The sequence below is a fragment of the Adiantum capillus-veneris genome, chromosome 6, assembly GCF_014529385.1.
Source record: "Adiantum capillus-veneris isolate H3 chromosome 6, ASM1452938v2, whole genome shotgun sequence".
NCBI classification, from domain to species: Eukaryota; Viridiplantae; Streptophyta; class Polypodiopsida; order Polypodiales; family Pteridaceae; genus Adiantum; species Adiantum capillus-veneris.
The window spans coordinates 132,108,199-132,129,169 of NC_140936.1; the positions used below are offsets into that span (position 1 = coordinate 132,108,199).

General features: G+C 44.7%; 1 long non-coding RNA gene and 2 pseudogenes across 1 annotated transcript in view; all 3 read left to right on the forward strand.

Annotated features, from left to right (window-relative positions):
- The first annotated feature begins 6,255 nt into the window (after positions 1–6,255).
- The window catches only part of LOC147456300 (uncharacterized), a 57,583-nt gene continuing 42,867 nt past the window's right edge, over positions 6,256–20,971 (forward strand). The window contains exons 1-2 of the long non-coding RNA XR_015188450.1: positions 6,256–6,605; positions 15,247–15,281. This is a non-coding gene — a long non-coding RNA (uncharacterized LOC147456300). The remainder of the gene's footprint in view (positions 6,606–15,246; positions 15,282–20,971) is intronic.
- Positions 6,708–7,867, forward strand: LOC147456301 (uncharacterized; annotated as a pseudogene).
- On the forward strand, positions 9,001–13,501 carry LOC147456302 (uncharacterized; annotated as a pseudogene).

The following is a 20,971-nucleotide window of genomic DNA, read 5'->3' on the forward strand; positions in this document are numbered from 1 at the left end:
CAGTGGATGGTCATCACTCGAAGCGGAACGGATACTTCGCGTGGAGGTAGTTTGAAGACTAAATCTGGCACCATTTCTAACCTGTACACTCAAATGAGCTCACACTTCACTCAAAGTATCTAAATCACATGTTCTTCAAGCCTGTGAAGTCAAAAGTGCAAAATTATAGAAAATTTTTCCTGTTGTAAATAATTGCGATTATTTACTTTGCTTGCAATTTTTGCCTGGATTGAATGGTTTTAATCTTTACATGCTTTTATGCATCTATGCATGCTCCAAAATTGGTTTGAAGTAAAACGAACATCATTTGCCAGCAATTCAGACACATGGCATGTCAGAGCGAGATTTGTGGAATTTTCTAACTTCAAAATTGTATTCTCTTAATAGGTGCAATGCAAGCTGCTGAGAAAGAAAAGAAGAGAACGACTCAAAAGAAAAGCTGCAAGAATTGCCACCATATCAGCTGGAGCCGAGTTCTATGAAAACCTGTCAAAAGAAGAGCTTGAGGAGAATAACACCAGAGTCTTCATCGGAAGATTCAAAAGTGAAGATGGAAATTAGGTAGAGTTGCAAATGCTACCTAAAGAAGTTTATGATGTAGCAGCTAAGCCAACAACAAAAGAAGCCAACAGGAGGTTAGGACTTCGAGAATTTTATGATCAAAAACCATGTGGAGTAGACTTCCAAAGAGATTATGAACTACTGTCAACAATAAAAAAGGATGGATTTTTCTCAGATCATAGATCGGCAAGGACAGAAGGTTGAAGTAGTCATTAACAAAGACATAGTGGTTGAAGCACTAAAGCTACCCACTGAAGGTATGACAATGAGAGCCAGAGATAGGAATACAACTGGTACATTCACAAAGCGTACAGCTGTGCCGCCACCTTCTCCGACCTTATGATAAAGCAAGTAGAGGATCCAGTCCGCCTTAGCACTTCCACTTCCTTGCCAAGAAACCACTAAGATATGTTACCCCAAATCATGTTGTCGCAACCTCCTTCACAGGATTTGAAGTCAACAACAAGACAATCAATAGATCATGCTCGGTATGTACAACACTCAAGAGCACAAAGAAGGAAGGAAGAGTAACATACTTGGGAGCTCTTGAAGTTTTGACCCGAATTGCATACCATGCTATTTAGATGGCTGATAACTTGCCACCAACCCCAGATCAGAACACATAGATAATCACAGCTCAACCCTCTACACGAGCCACTAGATCAGAGAAGAAAGGGATTTATAAATCAGATGAAGAGTCAGTGGAAAGCTCACCTGAAGTCCATGGCAGTGAAGAAAGTTAAAAAAATGAGAAAAAAAAGGGCACGAAGAGAAGAGATGAAAAGAAAGGCAGTGGCCGCCCATCAGGAAGAACCTGAACAGAAAAAGGCAAGGTTCAAAAGAGAAAAAGAAGCTTACGAACGAAGTCGACAAGTTGCAGGACAGAATCCAGATTTATGGAGTCCCAGGGAACTAAGAGTTCTAGAACCAAAAACCGTGAGAAGAAGATCCGAAGGACCTCGTAGAAAGGATGTATGCGGAAGCCAAAGCCCTGAAGATACAAGAGGCTTTAGAAAGCCAGAGAAGAATCGACTGCTCAACAACCACAACAAGCAAAAGTTGGTGAACCAATTGAAACACAACAGGAACATGGAGAGATGTCTCCAAGACCACCCTCACCGAATACCAAACAAGAAGATCAACTTTTTCCTAGTCCAAGCCCTTCACCAACTAACCAATCAGATGAAGGCGGGAATACAAAAGGAGATGAGAAAAAAGAGGAAGAAGCCAATCAAGAACAACCTAAGGAAACAACCAAAGATGAGGATGGACCTTCTAAAGAGCCTGAAGCAGAATCCGAAGAATGGGAAACAACGGATGAAGTTATCATCCAAGTTAATGAATATGCAAAGCAGATGCAGTTGACGATGGAGAAAATTTGAACTACAGCTCTTAGATGCAGTGTTAAAGCTCGAGAACTTGAACAAGTGACTGATGCTCTCTGAGCTAGCGAGCTTGAAGATGGGATGCATATCATTGAAAATCTTCAAGGCCAAATCAAAGAGCTCAAGAACAAAGCAGAACAACACCAAAGCGTCAAGGAAAAGCAACAAAAGGAAATGGAAGAATTAGGGAAGCTCTTCACAAAGTTATCATACGCCTGTAAAAGCAAGGACCAACAGTTGACTGAAGTAAAAAATGAACTTATAAGCACTACTCAATCAGTACAAAAGCTCTAGGTACAGTTAAATATAGCAAATGCCTCCTTACTATACTCAGAACATAGAATCAATGACCAAGCGGCATTTCTAAAGCAAATCGGGAAAAACCCAACAGTAGCTTCACTCAAGGGGACTGATAAAGTTTACAAGACTTTAGAAAAGAGGAACAAAGACTTGGAACTTGAGTTGAAGCTGTAACAAGCACAAAGAAGGTACCTCGCCCTAATGCGTATACAAAGAGAAGAGCAGTCGCTTAAAGAGATAGAGGAATTAAAGAAAGCCAATCAATTGTTGAGAGAAGGGAATGTGGAAACTCGGGAGGAGGCATGTACATCAGAACAACTAAATCTAGAGATACCATCAATCTCCTTTGCAGAAATGGAAACACAACCAATTGAAGAGCAGACAGAAAGTTTTAAATTCTAGGTACCAATCATAGACGAGGAACAAGTGCCAATGGTCCATATCTCTAAAGCTAAAGAAGATGCACTTAAAGAGAAGATTGTTCAAGAAGTGGATGCTGAATGGAAAGCGGCTATGGATTCGGAGTTGAGGGTTCTTCACTCAGTCAATGTAACTCAGATCACTCTCAATGAAATCAATCTTTAGTGGCATCAACAGTCACTGCCTTATCCTTTGATAAAGGTGGAGCTATTGCAAGTAAAAGAAAGACTTTACAAGGATATGCAAGAAGAGGGTCAGATGCTCTTCACTCCACATGGAGAAAAATTGGCTTAACAAAAACTCAAGGTATCTCATCTTGTTTACAAGGGGACCGTTATCAATCTAGAAAGACCCAACATTTTGTCACGTACCAAGGGTAAGGACATGGCAAGCACATGAAGCACTAAAAAAGAAAACGTCGACTTGGCTTAACTACCCAAAACTTCCAGCTCCAGAGCAAGGACCGACAACTTAGGAATACATGGTGAAAACCCTAACGGGCGCCATAAACTTCTTCAAGAGCCTCCATGACCTCTCGTGTGCGATGCTTTTTAAAATTTGCAGAATGCTGCTCACATGTATCCAAGTTTTTCATGAGCCTGAACAAGCAAGAGCCCCATGGATATCCTTTTTAGAAGGTAACCAAGGCTTATTCTATGATTTGAGTGGGCAACCTTCAGAAGAAGTCCTTTATGGCTTCTATGCCAGATGCATGTTCTTGCCATGAAGCAAAATGTTAGAAACTTTTTACACCGGGTTCTTCACATGGTATACAAAGATTTCGGACCAATGATAGCATTTGAAGAAACTTTTTACACCGGGTTCTTCACATGGTATACAAAGATTTTCGGACCAATGATAGCACCCTGATAGCAAGTTTTGTTGGGTATTCAGCCATAGAACTCAAAAATAAAGTTATTATTAAATTTATGTAAGTCCTCGAGAAAGAACAACGCATTGGATATCAAAAAACGCTTCAAGCACTTATAGACCGCCTCGCCAAACGTCAACCCGAAGACTATTTCAGTCCATGAAACAATGTCAAGGGACGACACAATCGAGGAGGGGGGGAATGTTAGTAGCAAGCTAACCCATGTAACATTTTTCGGGAGCTTTATTGTAAAAACACTTATTCTTTTGATAAATCGGGAATATTGTAACTCCTATCGAACGAGTGAATATTGTAGTCCATGAGCCAGAGCTATAAGCTTCTAGAATGTATCAATTTATCCTTAGTTAGAGCTCCTAGATGATTAGTTTTTGACCAAAGAAACCTTGGCTAAGGTATAAAAGCCAATTTTGTAAAGTTATTATTAAGTTTTTGGATAAGAAATACACAACGTGATCTCACGACGCTCACTTCTCTCCTTCTCATGCTTCTATCTCCCTTGTCGGTTGTCACATTGTAGTGCAATTTGTTGCGTTGCAACAATAAGTAAGAGCTCTATGCATTGACGTAAACATATCGTGATAAATCGTAGCTTTTAACATCACTGATTTCATCATAAATAAGAATTTAAGCTAGGAAATCACAAAATAAGCATAGGTGGGGTATTGGGGCATCATTGCTAAGCATTTAGATGCATTCGGGGTCAGAAACAATCAAGTCAAAATCTCACTGCTGTTAATAATCACACTTTTTACACTTCATCAAAAGTGAGATTTGAGACCATAAGCACGTGTGCTTAGGTCTTATATACTTGTCTTAGAAGTTTCATAGCATTCGGATGTCGTTTGATGCTGTAGCAATCATGGTTTGCTTGTCGATTAGCGACTAGCTTTTGATAACTTAGGTCATTTGAGTGTAGCTTGTGTTAGATGCGAGTTGTCTGTTGTTTTCCAAGAGACTGACACCCTCTTGTAGTCTCCATGTGCTAGTCGAGTCAGCTTTGTCCCATGGATTGAAAATTACGTTCATGGTTCTCGCTATGTCTGCAATAAGGTAAGAGTGAGGTTAGGAAACCTATCCACAGAGGCGGGCTATAGCCACAGGGGAGGCCACATGAAAAGGGGGTCAATGGGTAGGTGGAGGGAGACCATTTCAAAGGGTAGTCCAAAGGACCTAAACCATGGTGTGGAAGCCAGGCAGGTGGCGTGAAGGGGGGGGGCCTGACAGCAACACGAATAGGGTGGGGGGGACTGGGAGTAGCACGAGCGCAAAAGGGGGGAGCTCGGAGCTCGGAGCTCAGAGAGAGAGAGAGAGAGAGAGAGAGAGAGAGAGAGAGAGAGAGAGAGAGAGAGAGTATGGAAAATACTCTGTATGACCATCCATACACACTTTGTAAGTCCATGAGAGCTAGCAATGCACGTACTTTGGAAACTTTGACCCCCACATATAGCATTTCATGGCATGTGGTGTTAGTCTTCTCCTCTCATGCAATCCTTTGAGCTTTCATTGCTAATTAATCATTATGTTCGTTGTGGAAGCACATCGCCAACACTACTAGTAGCTCTTCAAATTATTGAGGCAAATAGAGTGGCGCTTTTTGGAAAATTTTCCAACATCGATACCACCATCAATATTTGTGTCGATATGCGTGTCTCAAAGATCGATTGTGATATCAGTGTTTGAACCCATGGGTCAAAGTTCAAGGCACATGTGACTAGCAAGAAACCAATCAGACGTATCTAAAACACTATGGATGAGTGCACCAATCCATTGTTGTTGGTCAGACTATGGACATGATGTGTTTCAAAGTTCATTGTCTCGGAATGTTTTGAACGTGATGTGTTCACAGTTCACGAATGGAGATTCTTGGACGTAGTGTGGTTTACACTTCAATTTTCTACAAGGCAATCGATGCTCAAGACGACATTCTTCTAAGGTAAAAGTTAGAGGTAGCAAATCCGAGGTGTATCCAACATGACTGGTGTTGCTAGGATGTCCATGGTAGCTTCTTCATCGACTTGGTCTCACCATGTATACCAATTTACTGTGATATCAACATCCTCTGAGGGAAATTTTTTTCAAACTAATGAGCTCACGACAAGAAACAGGCTCATCTTCTCCATATTTGTTGCATGTAAGCTTTGCCTCTGTTCATACACCATCACTCTCTCTCTCTCTCTCTCACACACACACACACACACACACACACACACACACACACACACAATTCCTTTTACATTGGGCGCCTGGCTAATGGGTACCATGTCTACTATGATCGACGCCCGTGTGTGACACAAGCCTTAGTCTCTCTCTCAATTCAAAACTCATTAGAAAGATCTTCAAGGTCTCTTGAGATTGTTCTTACAACCTTAAAAGTTATTTCTCTTTATTTTAGCAGGAGAAAAATAACATAGAGGCGTGGATCCCATTTTCCACCAAGAGATTGATCGAAAAAAGACGCTCAATGTCACAAATTGCTAACGTGCCCCCCGAGCTTAACCCTAGCCAATCTGCAAATCCCAACCAAGGGGCCTAAAACACAAAGAGAAGCAGAAGAAGAAGAAAAAGACCAACTTCCAGATCCTAGTCGAGTGGCCCATGTATTATGTATTAGGTGGGAGCCTCTCACTGGTCGTTCGCTTTGTCCATAGAGAATGGGCGGACATTTGTGAAGCCGCCCTAAGATGCGTTGGACTGAGAAAACCGGGCACCATCCCCTCACCCAACCCAAAAAGTGTCCGTCATCCAGGCGAGCTGTAGTCGAGAAGTCCTTTTCCTCCCTCTGTTAATACTCCGCTTCCTCCGCGCATCAAGATTTGCAGCTCCAGTCGGGTAAGCTCTTAAGCTTTTGCTAGCATCAGTGGAAAAGAGAAGACGTTTGCAGGAAACGTTAGCGAGAGAGGAGCAAAGAGCAGCGATAGAGCAAGAAAGGGCAGCGGAAATACGTGCGCTACTCAAACTTGGAGTTGGAAGATTCTGTTATCAGGAATCTGGTTCACTCTAGGAAGGCGCTCACAAATTTGTCCAGTACCGCTCGCAACTCCAGTCAGGTAAGCTCTTAAGCTCTTGCTAGCATCAATCTGGTTCACTCTGGGAATGCGCTCACAGATCTGCTCCAGTACCGCCTTGACCAGTTGGTTTCAGAGTTTAATATGAAAGCGCAACATGCCACCGAATTTGTGAAGGATTGTATTGCTAAAAAACCTCGCCTTGATGGGGAAAAGCCTTATGTCACTGCTTCAAGACGCCAGGAACTGCGCAACCAGCTTGTTAAGCATTGCCGCACAATGAAAAGTGATACTTACTACATTGCGCCCTTGTACAATCATCTGGTGTAGGCAAGTCAAGAGCATTGATAGAATTGAGTAAGCTGGGTGTGTATGTTTGCTATTGCAGCCTGGCGAGTCACTCGACAACAGCCTTCCCCGCGAGGACAATTAGCAAGCTTATCTGCGAGACCAACAGTTGGTCTCCTCACGGACAGTTGGTCTCGCAGATAAGCTTGCTAACACATTCACAGAACATGGTATGGCGTTTTACTTGAAGGCGTGGCTCAGCATACTGGCTGTTTACATTAGTATCACACCTCCAGAGGATTGAAAGCAATATTAGCTTCCTGATGAGCATGGTTCTCCCAAAGATGACCTTGCTGAGAAGATACTGGAGGAGTGGATGAAATCTGACCGTGATGACACGTACATAGGCAAAAATCTAGACGTGTGGAGCATTGGCACACAATGCTCACCTGGCGAGAAGGAGGCGTGTATTCACACCCCTTGTAGTGTCATCTTTGCCTTTGATGAAGCAAGAGAGCTGCAAATAAAAGAACCAAATTCAAAATCGATGGCCTTATCCCCATTCTATCAAGTCAAGAGGGCCCTTAGGATGTTTTTTGGACCATCAGACCTTCAGTGCAGTTATGCTAGACACCTTTGCTAAAGTTACCAATCTGTTACCCAGCAAGCACAACGTGGACAGTGAGAGGGCCAGATCGATGGGTTTCAAACTGGCACCTCCAATCTACTTCCTTCCAAATATGTCTCTTTTCAAGGAAACTGCAAGTTATGGAGTTCCTTACTGCTTCCAACCCTAGCATTGGTTGAAGCAAGGTAGGCCAATGTGGTCTGCAAGGCTGGAAATGCGGGATAAGCCATCCTTTGTTCGGCGTTTTGCTTTGTAAAAGTTGGTTTGAACCATCGCCGGGCTATTTGACGAGAAGGGTCTGGATGTGGACGTGTACCGTGGGGTCATGACTGAAAGCCAAGCCATGGCACTTTTGTCTGCTTCAGCAGGGCTCACAATATGTGCTTGATCTGAGCTTGCAGAAGCCATGGACCTTTCCTCAGACACGCGCAGAATTAAGTTCATGTGTGAAGCTGATTTGACCAGAAGGGTCTGGAATCCTTGGCTTTCAGTCATGACCCCACGGTGCTCATCCACATCCAGACTCTGGCTGTGGATGTGCACCGTGGGGTCATGACTGAAAGCCAAGCCATGGCACTTTTGTCTGCTTCAGCAGGGCTCTCAATATGTGTTCGATCTGAGCGTGCAAAAGCCATGTCATCTTCACACCACATGAACTTGATTCTGTGCGTTTCTGAGGATAGCATGATTTCTATTGGTTTGCAGCTGGGCCAATTCTTGCTGTAGCTGCAGCCTCTGCTTTGCGGGATGATGTGGTCCAGGAAGGGGCACTAAAGCGCTTGTTTGCTGCATGCATGGCAGGCTATGTGACTCTTGGACCACAAGAAGAGTTTGTCGCAAAGTCATTCTAGTGGCTGCAACGTGGGACAAGAAAAGTGAATGGCAGCTACGGCAAATTCCCGTGGAAAAGTATTTGTAAATGGCATAGTTACTGGGGAATGCCCCCCTGTGGGTTGGAACGTCGGAACGACTTTTCGGAGGGTTTTCATGGCCCGGAACGGCTAGACGTTTCGGACAGGCATTTGGTACCGGCCCGGAACGGTAGATTTTCAGATCTATGTGCTTTATCTTGTGAGACTCCCCCTTATTAAAATGCCCTTCCTCCTCCCACCCCTTACCTTCACAGTGCACACAAGCTTTCAAGTGCCAAAGCTCAAGCTCTACCCTCTTGACTCTCAAGCTCTAGCCTCGCTAGTCTAGACTCTAGATTCTAGAGTCGACAAGGCTCTCTCCCTCCCCCCCTCTCTCTCAAGCTCTCTCGAGTCTCTCTCCGCGTCCCTCCCCCTCTCAAGCTCTCAAGTCTATATGACACACGTTGGCCATAGTAAGGTTGAATGGTCTTCAAATCAAGTTTTTTGTGAGTATTAGAGCCAAAGGACTTTGACACTACTATTATTCAATCCCACAGAGCTTAAAATTGCATTATTTGGGTGTTTTTATGCCTCGCGTTTCGCGCCGCTCCCGTTCCGGACCCCTCGCCGTTCCCTGTTCCGCGGGGGGCCCCGTTGCCGTCCCCGTTCTGCGTTCGGGGTAACTATGGTAAATGAAAATGCTGATCAAATCACTTTTGACGAGCTTAAGGCTAAATGCCCGGAGGGGGGGAGCGTTTTCTTCAATTCATTTGTGCTAGTGCGTAAACCTCCAACCACTGATACATTGCATAGGGCTTTCGTATCAGGTTATGCTCTCATGTATAGGGTAGAGAACAACTTGCCAGGTATAGACATGATCTTTCGAGTGTGGACTTCAAAAGACATGACCTGCATAGCTATCTCAGTAAAGAACTTGAATCAGCCTGGCTGGCTAGAAGAAGTTTCTACTAGTAAAGTAAGGTCGGATTTTACAAATGTAAGGATAGAACCAGGCCTTATCGACATCACTATTGTTATGTCCTTGCGTGAGCGAGTCAAGGATCCTAGGGATGGGTCTGCATGGCTTCTTTGGACATCAACTGAAGGGCATGTAGCGACAGATATGGACCCTCACATCAACCTTACTTGTTATGGCATTTACCGCAACTACTGAGAACATGAAGCTCCTGAAGGAAGTGCTTATTACTGTGCTTGATGAACTTTTTGGTGCAACTGACATCGAGAAAGAATGGATAAAGGGATTGCTTCCAGAACAATATTTATAACCGAGTCTTACCATAGCCCGAGCGAGATTTCTGGAGCGAACTAAAATCCGAGCAAATATCAAAGCTTACTTGCATTTCATTCCATGTCTTGAACATGTATTTGAGTCGATCTTTGTCTCTAGCCCCTTGCACAAACATGAAGGAACATAGAAAACTCCTTGCTTCCATATTATTTTTAAAAAGATTTACACACTGATCAAATGATTTGTGGCATGTATGATTCATGGTTGGTTGTGGGTCCTATTTTTGGTTGCTAATTGAGAACTATTTCCTTTTCGCTCCACCTCTGAAGCGTGAAGTGGGAGGGAAACCATAAAAATGATAAACATGGCGTAGTCTACATGCTCTCTTTTTGGTTAAAAATAGTATTTTTTTAAAAATCTAAAAAATCATATGTTCATGTTCTCTTTGTTTCTCACACCAAATAAACTAAAATTGCTTTGCTGCCATTTGCAAATCAATAACCTTGTGAATTGTCTCTTAGCTTTCATACATGAGGGCCACAAATGGCCAGTGCAATGAAGCGTTTGAAGAAAACTGTGGTCTAGTGTATCTTTACTCGCTAAAATTGCAAAATTTTGAGTACATTCCGAGCTTGTCTTCAAGAAAACTAGTAAAATATTAATTTTTTTAGTATAAATACCAGCAAATGCTTCAAATTTGACCTATGAGCCAAAAGAATTATTAAGTGTGCCCACCGTGTGTCTTTATTTTCTTTTGTTAGAAAAAATGTTCTTGGGAAGCCCTGGTGTGGTGTATTACCCATAACAAAGATACAATCTCCCAGTAGACCCCTATATTGGTGCAGGGTCCTGGTGGGCAGTGCGACGTTTAGGGAGCAGATGCCGACATCTTGTGTAGAGAGATAATTTATCCCCATGAGAACCCCTAAACACTAGGTGCAGTACTCTGGCAAGATGCAAGGGTACGTGATTGAAAATCTCTTGTTTCACGCTTGACAAGAACAAGCTCCTCCAAGTTGGCCTTCACCATGCATGATGGCACCGATCACAATAGTGTTGCCTCCCCTCCATCACCATTTTATTGAATTGCTTTGAGAAGTTTTCTTTTCTTATATGTACATTTGGAAGCTAAGAGCCAAGAAGCGGTTTGGTTGGTCTGCTTATGAGAATTACCATTGCAATCTTGTGCGTGAGTTCAAATCCCTCTAATGAGCAAATGACTCCTTGGCCCCATGAGCTTGTCACTGCCAGTGAATTCATGAACAAAGCTAAATACACATCAATAAAACCAACATGGGCAATGCGGAACCAACTCAACTCAAATCGAAAAGTCGATCACTAGTGGAAGGGTGCAAAAAAACTAAAAACATATAGGATGTAACAAATCAGGAGGAGCCATGCTTTATCCTGTAATCATGAAGGTGGTACAAGGCGCAATATAGGATGTAACAAATCAGCCTCTGACCGAATTGGCACCTGTCTCCCCAAGGGAAATTATAAATCAAGCATTGAGCAAGCAAACAAAAGAGTCCCATGATCGACAGGCCGCACTCTTTAATAAGGTGAATGGTGACGTTAACCCTTTATGCTTATTTCCGAGCAGTAGCAGTCTTTACGGCAATCTGGCGGGCTCGCAAAGCAATTAAGGGATGTTGTGTAACATACTTAAGTATAGTTGTCCGGGCTTAGGAGAGCTCATCGCAGTAGATCTACCTACCTATATTCTCTAGCTAGCTATGCATATAATCCAATGTCCACACTCATATCTTTTACCTCACATCATTACCAATATGATCTCGCAGCAGCTAGCAATGGGATCATCAGCCTCCATGAATCCTGCAACGTCTGCTCTTTATGGCAAGAAGCCTCATGCACATGAGGACTACGTCTCCCAAGCCTTTGAGTAGCTGCTCACGACTCCAAAGTTGAGATGCGCCGCTGCAGCACCTTGCGCTGCAGCATGAGGAAGCATTAACTGATCTTCATGAGCCTCATCAATATGCAGAAGGTAAATTAGCAGCTGCCACCGCTGGCCGCCAGCTTGGATCAGAGACGGTAGCTACAACTAGCCAAGCTGCCAAAATTGGTGAGAGAGTACCCCATGCCTGACGCACGCAAGACCCACGAGATGGCAGTGGTAGGCGAAAATCTGTTGGTGGTGACGCAGCAATCCAATAGCACGATAACCAAAGTCCAGCTGGACCCTTCCATTGGCCGCCCCTGGTGGGCGATTTCTGGCACAGCCTCCATGGTCTGGCCGCCTCACTCTTCTATCATAGCCTTCAGTTCAAGTCGCTGCTCATCCGCATCAACCCAGGCTCGGACCTGCTCACACAGCCCAGCAAGATCTCATAAGCAAGATCTGGCGCCTTCAGCATGCAAGATCTGGCCGCCCCTGGTGGGCGACTTCTGGCACGGCCTCCATGGTCTGGCCGCCTCACTCTTCTATCATAGCCTTCAGTTCAAGTCGCTGCTCATCCGCATCAACCCAGGCTCGGACCTGCTCACACAGCCCAGCAAGATCTCAAAAGCAAGATCTGGCGCCTTCAACACGCAAGATCTTCCCGCTCTTCCTCTGACTGGCCAGCACTTCAACTATTTCCCGTCCCTTTTATCTCGCTAGCCTATCGCTTTTATCTCGCTAGCCTCTCAGTCGAGTCGACTCTGCTCTTATGAAACCTGCCGAAACCAGTCTGTGCCGGCGCGGCATGGTTCCAACAGGTTTTTGTTTTGTTTTTTTTAAATCCTCTACGTTGCGCAGCTGCGGCAAGGCACGTCTCAAGCTCCATTTCAATGGCCAGTCAAGTATGGCACTGCTACCTGTTGCTGATTAAATATTTCCCCTAATGACCTGCTAATCAATGGCCGTGGACCTCTACAACCAGTTTCTCATGTCGATGGTAGCCAGCTCCCCCGCCCTCCTCGACTGCGCCAGCATGGACATCAATAGTACCTACTTGCGGGGCCGCACCATGGCCTGCTTCTAGAGCCTCTGCCTCTATTGCCTCAGCCTCAGCTTGTACAGCAGGGTCGACAGATCATCATGACAAGAAGCTTTTCTATCAAGTTCTTAGACCCGATTCGGGCTCGGTTGAGATGATGAGCAGGGCATCTGCCCTCACATTCTTCAAGGCACTCACGGTTCCCATTCCCTGCAACCGCTGCTTCAACACCGACACCCGATTTTGATACTTCAACAACTGCTCCTCCTTGACCACCCTCCAGCCGCGCTATCCCTGCAATAACACAGCTTGTCCCATCAAGGAGTTCACTTGGAATGGCAATGGCAAACCTCAGGGGCCATACAGTCCCAGATCAAATGGAGATCGTACAAATACTGGCCCGGTACGTCGTAAAGCTGGCATTGACGTCGTCGACATGTCGGCCAACGTGGTTGCGAAATCGGCTGCATCGGCCGCCGCACCAGAATGCAAGAAGAGGAGATTATTGCATCATAATTCATGTGTCATGAGCAACAACTTAAGTACATTCACCTTGTGAAACCTGCTGAAACCAGTCCGCGCCGGCGCGGAATGGTTCCAGCAGGTTTTTGTTTTTCTTTTTAAAATCATCTATGTTGCGTAGCTGCGGCAAGGCAGCTCTCGAGCTCCATTTTATTGGCCAGTCGAGTACGGCATGCTGGTTGGAGTTTTGGGTTCATTGGGCTTTGATCAAGTTGCGTTTGACTTTCGAGGAAAGAAGGCCCGAAGGGCAACAAGGGCCACGTGCCCGAACTCTCAAGCGTTGGGAGCCAACCTCGAGGTCCATGCAAGGGTAACGATTGGACGAGGATGGATTGGGAGAAGATATGCATGGGTTTTTTATTTATACTATACGCACAGGAAAGCCAGGCCTTTACTAAGCGGAGGCATAATTTTCTTGAACATTGGCGCCACCGCCACCTTGAAGACCAAAGTAATACTTTTTATTAAAAAAAGCCACCCTACCCTCATGACCCTTCCCCTCCCCAGTCTGTTTGTTGCAACCAGTCCGCGCTGCCGCAGATTGGTTGCAGCAACAGACCACCAGGGAGGGGAAGGGTCATGAGGGTAGGGAGAAGAGTAGGGAGGGGTAGGGTCATGCGGGTCATTTTAAAACAAAATGGTTGCAAGAAGGCTAGGGAGGTGTAGGGTCATACGGGCAGGGAGAAGACTAGGGAGGGGTAGAGTCATTTCTTTTTAAAAAACGTCAAGCAAACTAGGGATGTGTTGTAGCATGCGGTGCCACTAGCAAAGAAAGCGGCATACCAGGCAGAGAAAGCGGCGCCACAGACATGTAAATAGATCAATTGTTTGCCTCTTGGGAAAATGATGGCGAGATGGCATGATGTTGAGGTGTTGACAACAGATGACAATACAACGACACCTACAATGTGATGGCAAGCAATGCAAGGGCTTTTTCCTCATGTTCAAAGGAACTAGGGCATAGGATCAAGTGATCAAATCAAGAAGCCTTCTGGAGGTCCCTTCAAGGCACCTATTCAAGCTTTATTTTAACCTTAAATTTGCAATTAGAAGGTCTCAGAGAAGTAAGAGGTAGCTTAGAAAACAATGTTGCACAAGTTGCCAGGGAACTTAAGCAAGACAAGAACTTTTGGTAGCTAGTCAACAGGAGCTTGCCACAACCCTTTTACTGCCTCTTATCAAAATACCTTGCCTCTTTGCTTTTAACTTGGACTCCTCCCTAAAATATTGTCTAAGACCTCATGCATGTCAGCAGCTATGTTCATAAATCTAGAAGACAACAATCAGATCCATAACAGCTAGACATGTTAACCTCTCAATCAGTTAACTAATTGCTTTGTACAAGCACTTGCTAAATTTTATGAAATGAGTTCTGTTTTACTCAAATTTTCCACTATAACTATGATTGTATCACTTTCTCTCTCAAGCATAGATATCCAATTTCCTTCACAAGTATTAACTTCCAAAGGAACACTCTCAATGTGATGCAGCCATTTTAAAAAGAGTTGACAACCTACTATGCTCCCTTGGTTGATTTCTCCCATTTCATGGTCTTGTCTATTCAGACAAGCCCCAATTTGCACTTGCAAGCTTCCCTTAAAGGATGTCATTGTCTGTAAATCTGTTTGAGTAAAGGAGACTTTAGAAATCCATTTTTTTCACAACTAAGCAAAGCAACAACTAATCATCTACCTATTTCACATGAGCCTCATAGAATGGGCCCTTCTCTTGTATTCCTAGCAAATCTAAACATGGATTAATTGTTCGTCAAGTTTGGTAAAAATCATTAGAAAAATCATACCTCAAGAACCTCGTTGAGATGGTCATGAGGCAGTTGGGTATGCTTGAGCTCATCATGTATTCAGTGGGCACATCACTTCATCATTGCCACTACATATTCCATCGATGTAGTTGCAGCAGGTGCATCCACACCTTACTACTCACATTTCCTCCACCATTTTATTGTTGAGCTGGCAAGAGAAAAGGGCGGGCCGCTCAAGGGTGTTGCACTATGAAGCTGAGAGAGAGAGAGAGAGAGAGAGAGAGAGAGAGAGAGAGAGAGAGAGAGAGAGAGAGAGAGTGCTTGTTTTTTCTTGATTTAGGAACTTGTTTTTTCTTGCTTACAAAAGTGGAGTTGTTTATGCTTTAGGAGGTTCTGGGATAGTATTGTAAACTTACGAGGTTACTGTTTTGCAAAATCTAGGTGCCAGGTTTTTGGTGGGCTATTTCTGAGAGGAGGTATGCCACATGAAATTGAATTATATATGTTTCGAGTATGAAGAGATCTTGCTTGTGTCTCGAGTATTCAATTTTCATAATGGTTCTAAAATCTCATTTGTTGTCAATTAAGTGTCAGATTTGTGGTAGTGAAAGTAATGTGCATGGCATAATTTTTGCCTTTCACCATTGTTGATCTTGTATCAATTTGCTCGGATTTATCTTTGCTCGGTATTTTTTGCTCGATGATTAGAAACCCCCTTTATAACCAGATTCTAGTGGATGATTTCATGCTCTGTTAGGTCGTTTCGTACTAGGTATTCTGTTTGCGTAGTGAGCAGGGTTTGGTTTTTTAGGTGAAAGGCAAGAAACTTTTAGTTTGCGACTCTCAGTTGTGAGCAGCTAGAAGTGAGAGTCTTGCCTTGTCAAGTCGAGTTATGTCTTCTGATGTGCTGTGGCCTTGGTGTGACCATGAGAGAGAGAGAGAGAGAGAGAGAGAGAGAGAGAGAGAGAGAGAGAGAGAGTTGGGAAAGTGAAAATTTTAGGTCTTTTAAGATCATTGCATTGTGTCAGTGGTCCATTGCTCTTTCTTTCAAGTGTAATCTTCATTGTTTTTGTAAGAAGGTTGATTTTATAGCGGTAAATCACTTAAATCTGTCGTTTAAGTGCTGTTTTGAAAGATTAATGCATAATTGTTGATAGGAGAGTAGTCTAAGCTATTAAGACCTTTGTGTACTTGCTTGTTTGACCTAAAATACGGTGGATCGCATTTTTTGCCCCTCTCAAAAGGTGATCTTTAGGTTTCAGATATCTTCTATTAGCGCCTGTCTAGTCGTTCCATAAGTTTCGTGGCCATCCGAGCTCATTTAGGCTTTAAAAAGATCAAGTGAGTAGTTGATAGGAAGGACTAGTTGCACGTTTCTTAGTTTTCTGAGTAATTTTTTTGGCCTGCCATACTGGAAGGCCTTAGCGTTGAGTTGAATTTCGGGTCAGCCAGGTGGTGCCCTTTCATGGGGTTAAAAATTTCTATTTCCCTCCCTGTGTCTCTCTCTTTCTTTCTTTGGCTGCCTTCCTTTGGTTGAGTCGGCAACTTGGCCAATTCTTGGGCGGCAGCAAGATATCTCACGCATCATGCAAGGCAAGATCTCAGGAAGTCTCTCTCTCTCTCTCTCTCTCTCTCTCTCTCTCTCTCTCTCTCTCTCTCGCACCCGCGCGCGCACACATGTCACAACGTGAGATCTCAGGAAGTGTCTCTCTCTCTCTCTCTCTCTCTCTCTCTCTCTCTCTCTCTCTCTCTCTCTCTCTCTCTCTCTCACGCACACACGCGCGCGCGCGCACACACGTCACAACGTGAGATCTCAGGAAGTGGCTCTCTCTCTCTCTCTATAGTTTCCTACGACGTTAAAACTCTCTTCTTCTTCTCTTCCATTCTTATCGAAGCAACAACTAGATATCCTTGCTTGTTACTTGGTGAGCCAAAGGCTCTTTTTGCGGTATCTAAACGCAAAAGCCACCATGTGGCATTATATTTAAATTAAAAAAAAAAACATCACTACCATGACAAGCTCTAGAAAAAACGACGCACGAAAATTAGCTACTAAGTGAATAAAATAAATAACCACTCTGCGTTGCACAATTGCTCTCGTACAGAAGCAGTAAGATATTCTCCACAAGCAGTTCGCAGGTTCCCAGAAGCAGCTCGGAGCTTTGTCTGCAGTTTTGTCTCTGGCCACTCTTTGCGCGAGAGAGAGAGAGAGAGAGAGAGAGAGAGAGAGAGAGAGAGAGAGAGAGAGAGAGAGAGAGAGAGAGAGAGAGAGAGAGAGAGAGAGAGAGAGAGAGAGAGAGCGAGCTTTATTAACGTCTACTAGAGGCCGAACTCGACCTATGAGACAAAATCGATGTACAACTGTCAATGCCCTCTGGGTGACCAGAAAAAGGACAAAATATAACATGAAATAAAATAAAATAGGACTGAACTAGTAGGATAGGAATGATGAGTGGAGTGGGGTGAGAGATGGAGCACTAACACTAAGGGTATGTGAAATATATGCGTGGGGTGTACAAGAATGCAATGCAAACTAGCTAGCTCCATCCAGTCCCATAATGAGGATGTAATATGTGATACATAGGTGATGGTGAAGTAAAAATCCCCTGTTTCATGATCTCTGGATGTAGATGTAAATGAGCGATTTGCTCCTGGATACGGCGTTGATGACGAGCGTGAATCTCTGTAATCTCCCTCTCATGTAGTACAGGTGTCTGGTAACCAGATGCTCTCTGTCTCCGTCTGGCTCGGAGGTCCTCAGCTCGCTGAAGGGTAACCCCCTCCTGTGTCGGCATATGCACTGTAGGAGATCTCTGAAAGAAGTCAGCGAGCTGGAGCTGCCGTCTCTCCCTCCCTGTAATAGGATCCTGTAGTAGCATCTCCCTATGACGTATCTCCGTCAAGAACTGGCCAAATCGGCGCTGGTCTGTAGACTCCATGATCTGGCGTAGTGTGGGGTGTCCACTGAACAAGGAAGTGTATCTGTCTCTGATGTCACTGTATGCTCTGCACTTGCATATGTAATGATCCTCGTTCTCAACCTCCTCCTGACATAGTCTGCAGATCCGCTCTGCTCTAATGACCCGTGCCGCTCTACCTACCTCAATCTCAAGCTGGTGTGATGATACTCTGAGCTGGCCAATCGCCACTCGGGCACTGTGGGGCATGCATATATCTGGGCCTCTGGATAAACCCATCCTCGGAGATGCTAAAAAAGGAGTCTCTGTAGTGTAGCATCTTCGTGGGCAGGGGCTGGTGGGGTGTGATCCAGGTCCGTGTCGTGTATCGCTGTAATAGGTCCTGTCTCATAACTTTATTGCTCTCACTATGTGAGAGCTGTATATGTGGGGCATCTGGATTGTATTGAAGAGGTGGTAAGTGGTCTATGTCCCACCCACATCGAGTCAATAACTGTATCATCTGTGCATACCATGATCCTGTGTCACCATTCTCCGTAAGCTGTCTAGATGCCTCAAAAGCTCTGCGAGATAGTCTATCAGGGTCCATATCTCGTACTCGGTGAATAAAGCAGACCACCTGGACGAGAGCCTCTACTAGCATGGGTGGGGCAACAAACTCTGCTCTGATAATGTCATGTGGTACTGAAGGTTTACTGCGAATCACCTGTGAGAACATCAAGATCAGTGGTCTCTCAATCTGTGTCCAAAAGGAAGTAGAGAGCCCAGGTGCCCAAATTGCCGCTGCATACATCAATGCTGGTGTGACCAAAGTATCAAAAAGCCACCCCTTTGTGCGGGGTTCCTGAAAGTGTGCCTGATGACGTTGTCGCTCAAGCATGGCCAGAGAAGCATATCCTCGTGTCAATCTATCCCTCGTTGCTCTTGTCATAGAGAAGCGTCCCGCTGTGCTAGCAAATGTGATACCCAAGTATACATATAAATCCACCACCTCAATCTGGCCTCCTGTAAGGGTGAAGATCGCCTGTCGTCGAATGTGTCTAGATGTGTGAAATATCATAACCTTGGTTTTCCCAAGGTTCACTGACAGTCCTCTCTGTGTACAGAAATCATCTAGAGCCTATAGGTGTAACTGGAGTCCCGCCTGCGACTTAGACACTAGAATGATGTCATTAGCATATAGCATAACATGGACAAGTGTACCTGAGATGTCAACTCCTCCTCCTCCTTTGTGTATGATGAAGTCAGCTACCTCGTCGATGTAGAGCCCAAAGAGAGTGGGAGATAGTGGGCATCCTTGCTTCACACCAATAGTGCTAGCAAGGGTCTCAGATAGACCTCCTGGACAGCGTACTCGTCCCAGTACCTTCTCATACAATGCATAGATGCCCCATATCATCTCCGTGGGTATCCCTAAAGACTGAAGCCGATGAAAGAGGCGCTCCCGTGGTACTGTGTCAAAGGCTTTGTGAAAATCCACAAAGCAGCAATATAGCCTCTTCTTCCTCGCCCTTGCCTGGTCAATCAGACAACGGAGAGTGAAGATATGATCAATAGTAGAGAAAGCCCGTCTGAAACCTGCCTGCCCTGGAGTGCGTAGTCCCTCCCTCTCTGCAAGTGTACTCAGCTCTGCCTCTAGTAGTGCCCCATATAGTTTGGCCAATGTATGACCAATCATGATCGTCCTGTAGTTCCCGGGGTCTGTCATGTCCCCAGCTTTGTGAATAGGAGCTATGGTGTGCATGGTCCACTCTGCTGGGAAGCCCTCTGCTAGTACCCTGTTAAACAAGCGGGCAATAAAAGGTGCAAGTGTATCAACTGCATGTATTAGGTGCTCACTCTGCATGCCTGTATGATCTGTTGAGAGAGAGAGAGAGAGAGAGAGAGAGAGAGAGAGAGAGAGAGAGAGTAGGTTATGATACTAGTAGCATCTGACGTGGTGTGCCCAATACACACATGCCCTCCTTGATATGGAACAGTCCCTGTAAGGTTGGCAGAAATTCCACGCTAGGGCTGACGTGGCACTATCGTACGGAATCCGGCGTTTTCCGGCACATTTTACAGGGGCTCACGTGTCAAAAAGCTATACAGAATTCTCAGCTTTGCGTGGGAAAAGCAGTAAAAATCCTACGCATTATTTTGGGGCAGCTTTTGGAACTTGCTATAATTATTTAAGCAAGGCTTGAGAGTGAAAGTTGATTTTTATTTTGAGAATGCTTTTAGTGGACAGCTTTTGGGGCTCTGCTTTTAGCATCCCTTGTAACCCTATTTATTAGTGGTTTGGGCTCTCACTTTTCTGGGTATCTGGACGCAGAGTCTGAGAGTGAGTCGCGACCACTTGTTTGTACTTTGAGTTGCAGATTAATACAAAAAGAAATATCGAAAGTGGCGCTAGTCTTTGGGGCCAATATCTCTAAGCATGGAACTCCGCCGGGCCAGTGTCGAATCAATTGTGAACTGTGAACTATTTTGAAGTGATCTCTTGTGGTGTCGCGGTAGAATCTAGACTTGAAGTGTCCAAGTCTGTTATAGTGGTATCAGAGCAAGGCCGATTTCGCTTCTACGGGAAATCCGATCCTTTTTACGCGGCACTTGTGGCTTTCAGACAGAGATCGGTCGACTTCCTTTGCATCCGAAGATGTGGGAAGAGATCACAACGAAGATTCATGCGAGGAGTACGACCGCCTCGGCCTACTCAGGCGGAGATCGAAGAGATGGAGCGTCAACGATTGATCGGCGATGCGACAAAGATGATGCTAAATTTTGCGAAGGACCCGAAATTTGCAAAATTTATGAGCGAGACCTCCTTTCACGAGGTGCATGTACAGTGGCGGCAGACCAGAGAACCACCCCTCAAACCGGCCCTGAAGAAACCTCCTACTCCAAGGATGTACACAGAATTAGAAGAGGTGGTTGATGCACGAATTGCTTAGCTTTTTGACGCGCAGAACAAAGCAGAAAAGCACTACAAAAAGCAGAAGAAAGGCGATACCTTCCCGGGTTATTTGGGTTGTCAGTCTACATTTGCGTCGGCAAGAAAACAGAAGAAGCGTGTTCGATTTGAAGGAGTACCCAGTTCTTCTTCTTCTTCTGACAATTCTTCTAGCTCCTCTGACTCGAGCGAAGAAGACAGAAAAGGCAAAAAGCGAAGCAAAAAGCAAAGCTTTGGAAAGGGCAAGAAAAAGACAAAGAAGCCTAAATCTCGCCTCGTGGTTGAGTTCTACAAAGGACTCGTCTTCAGATAGTTC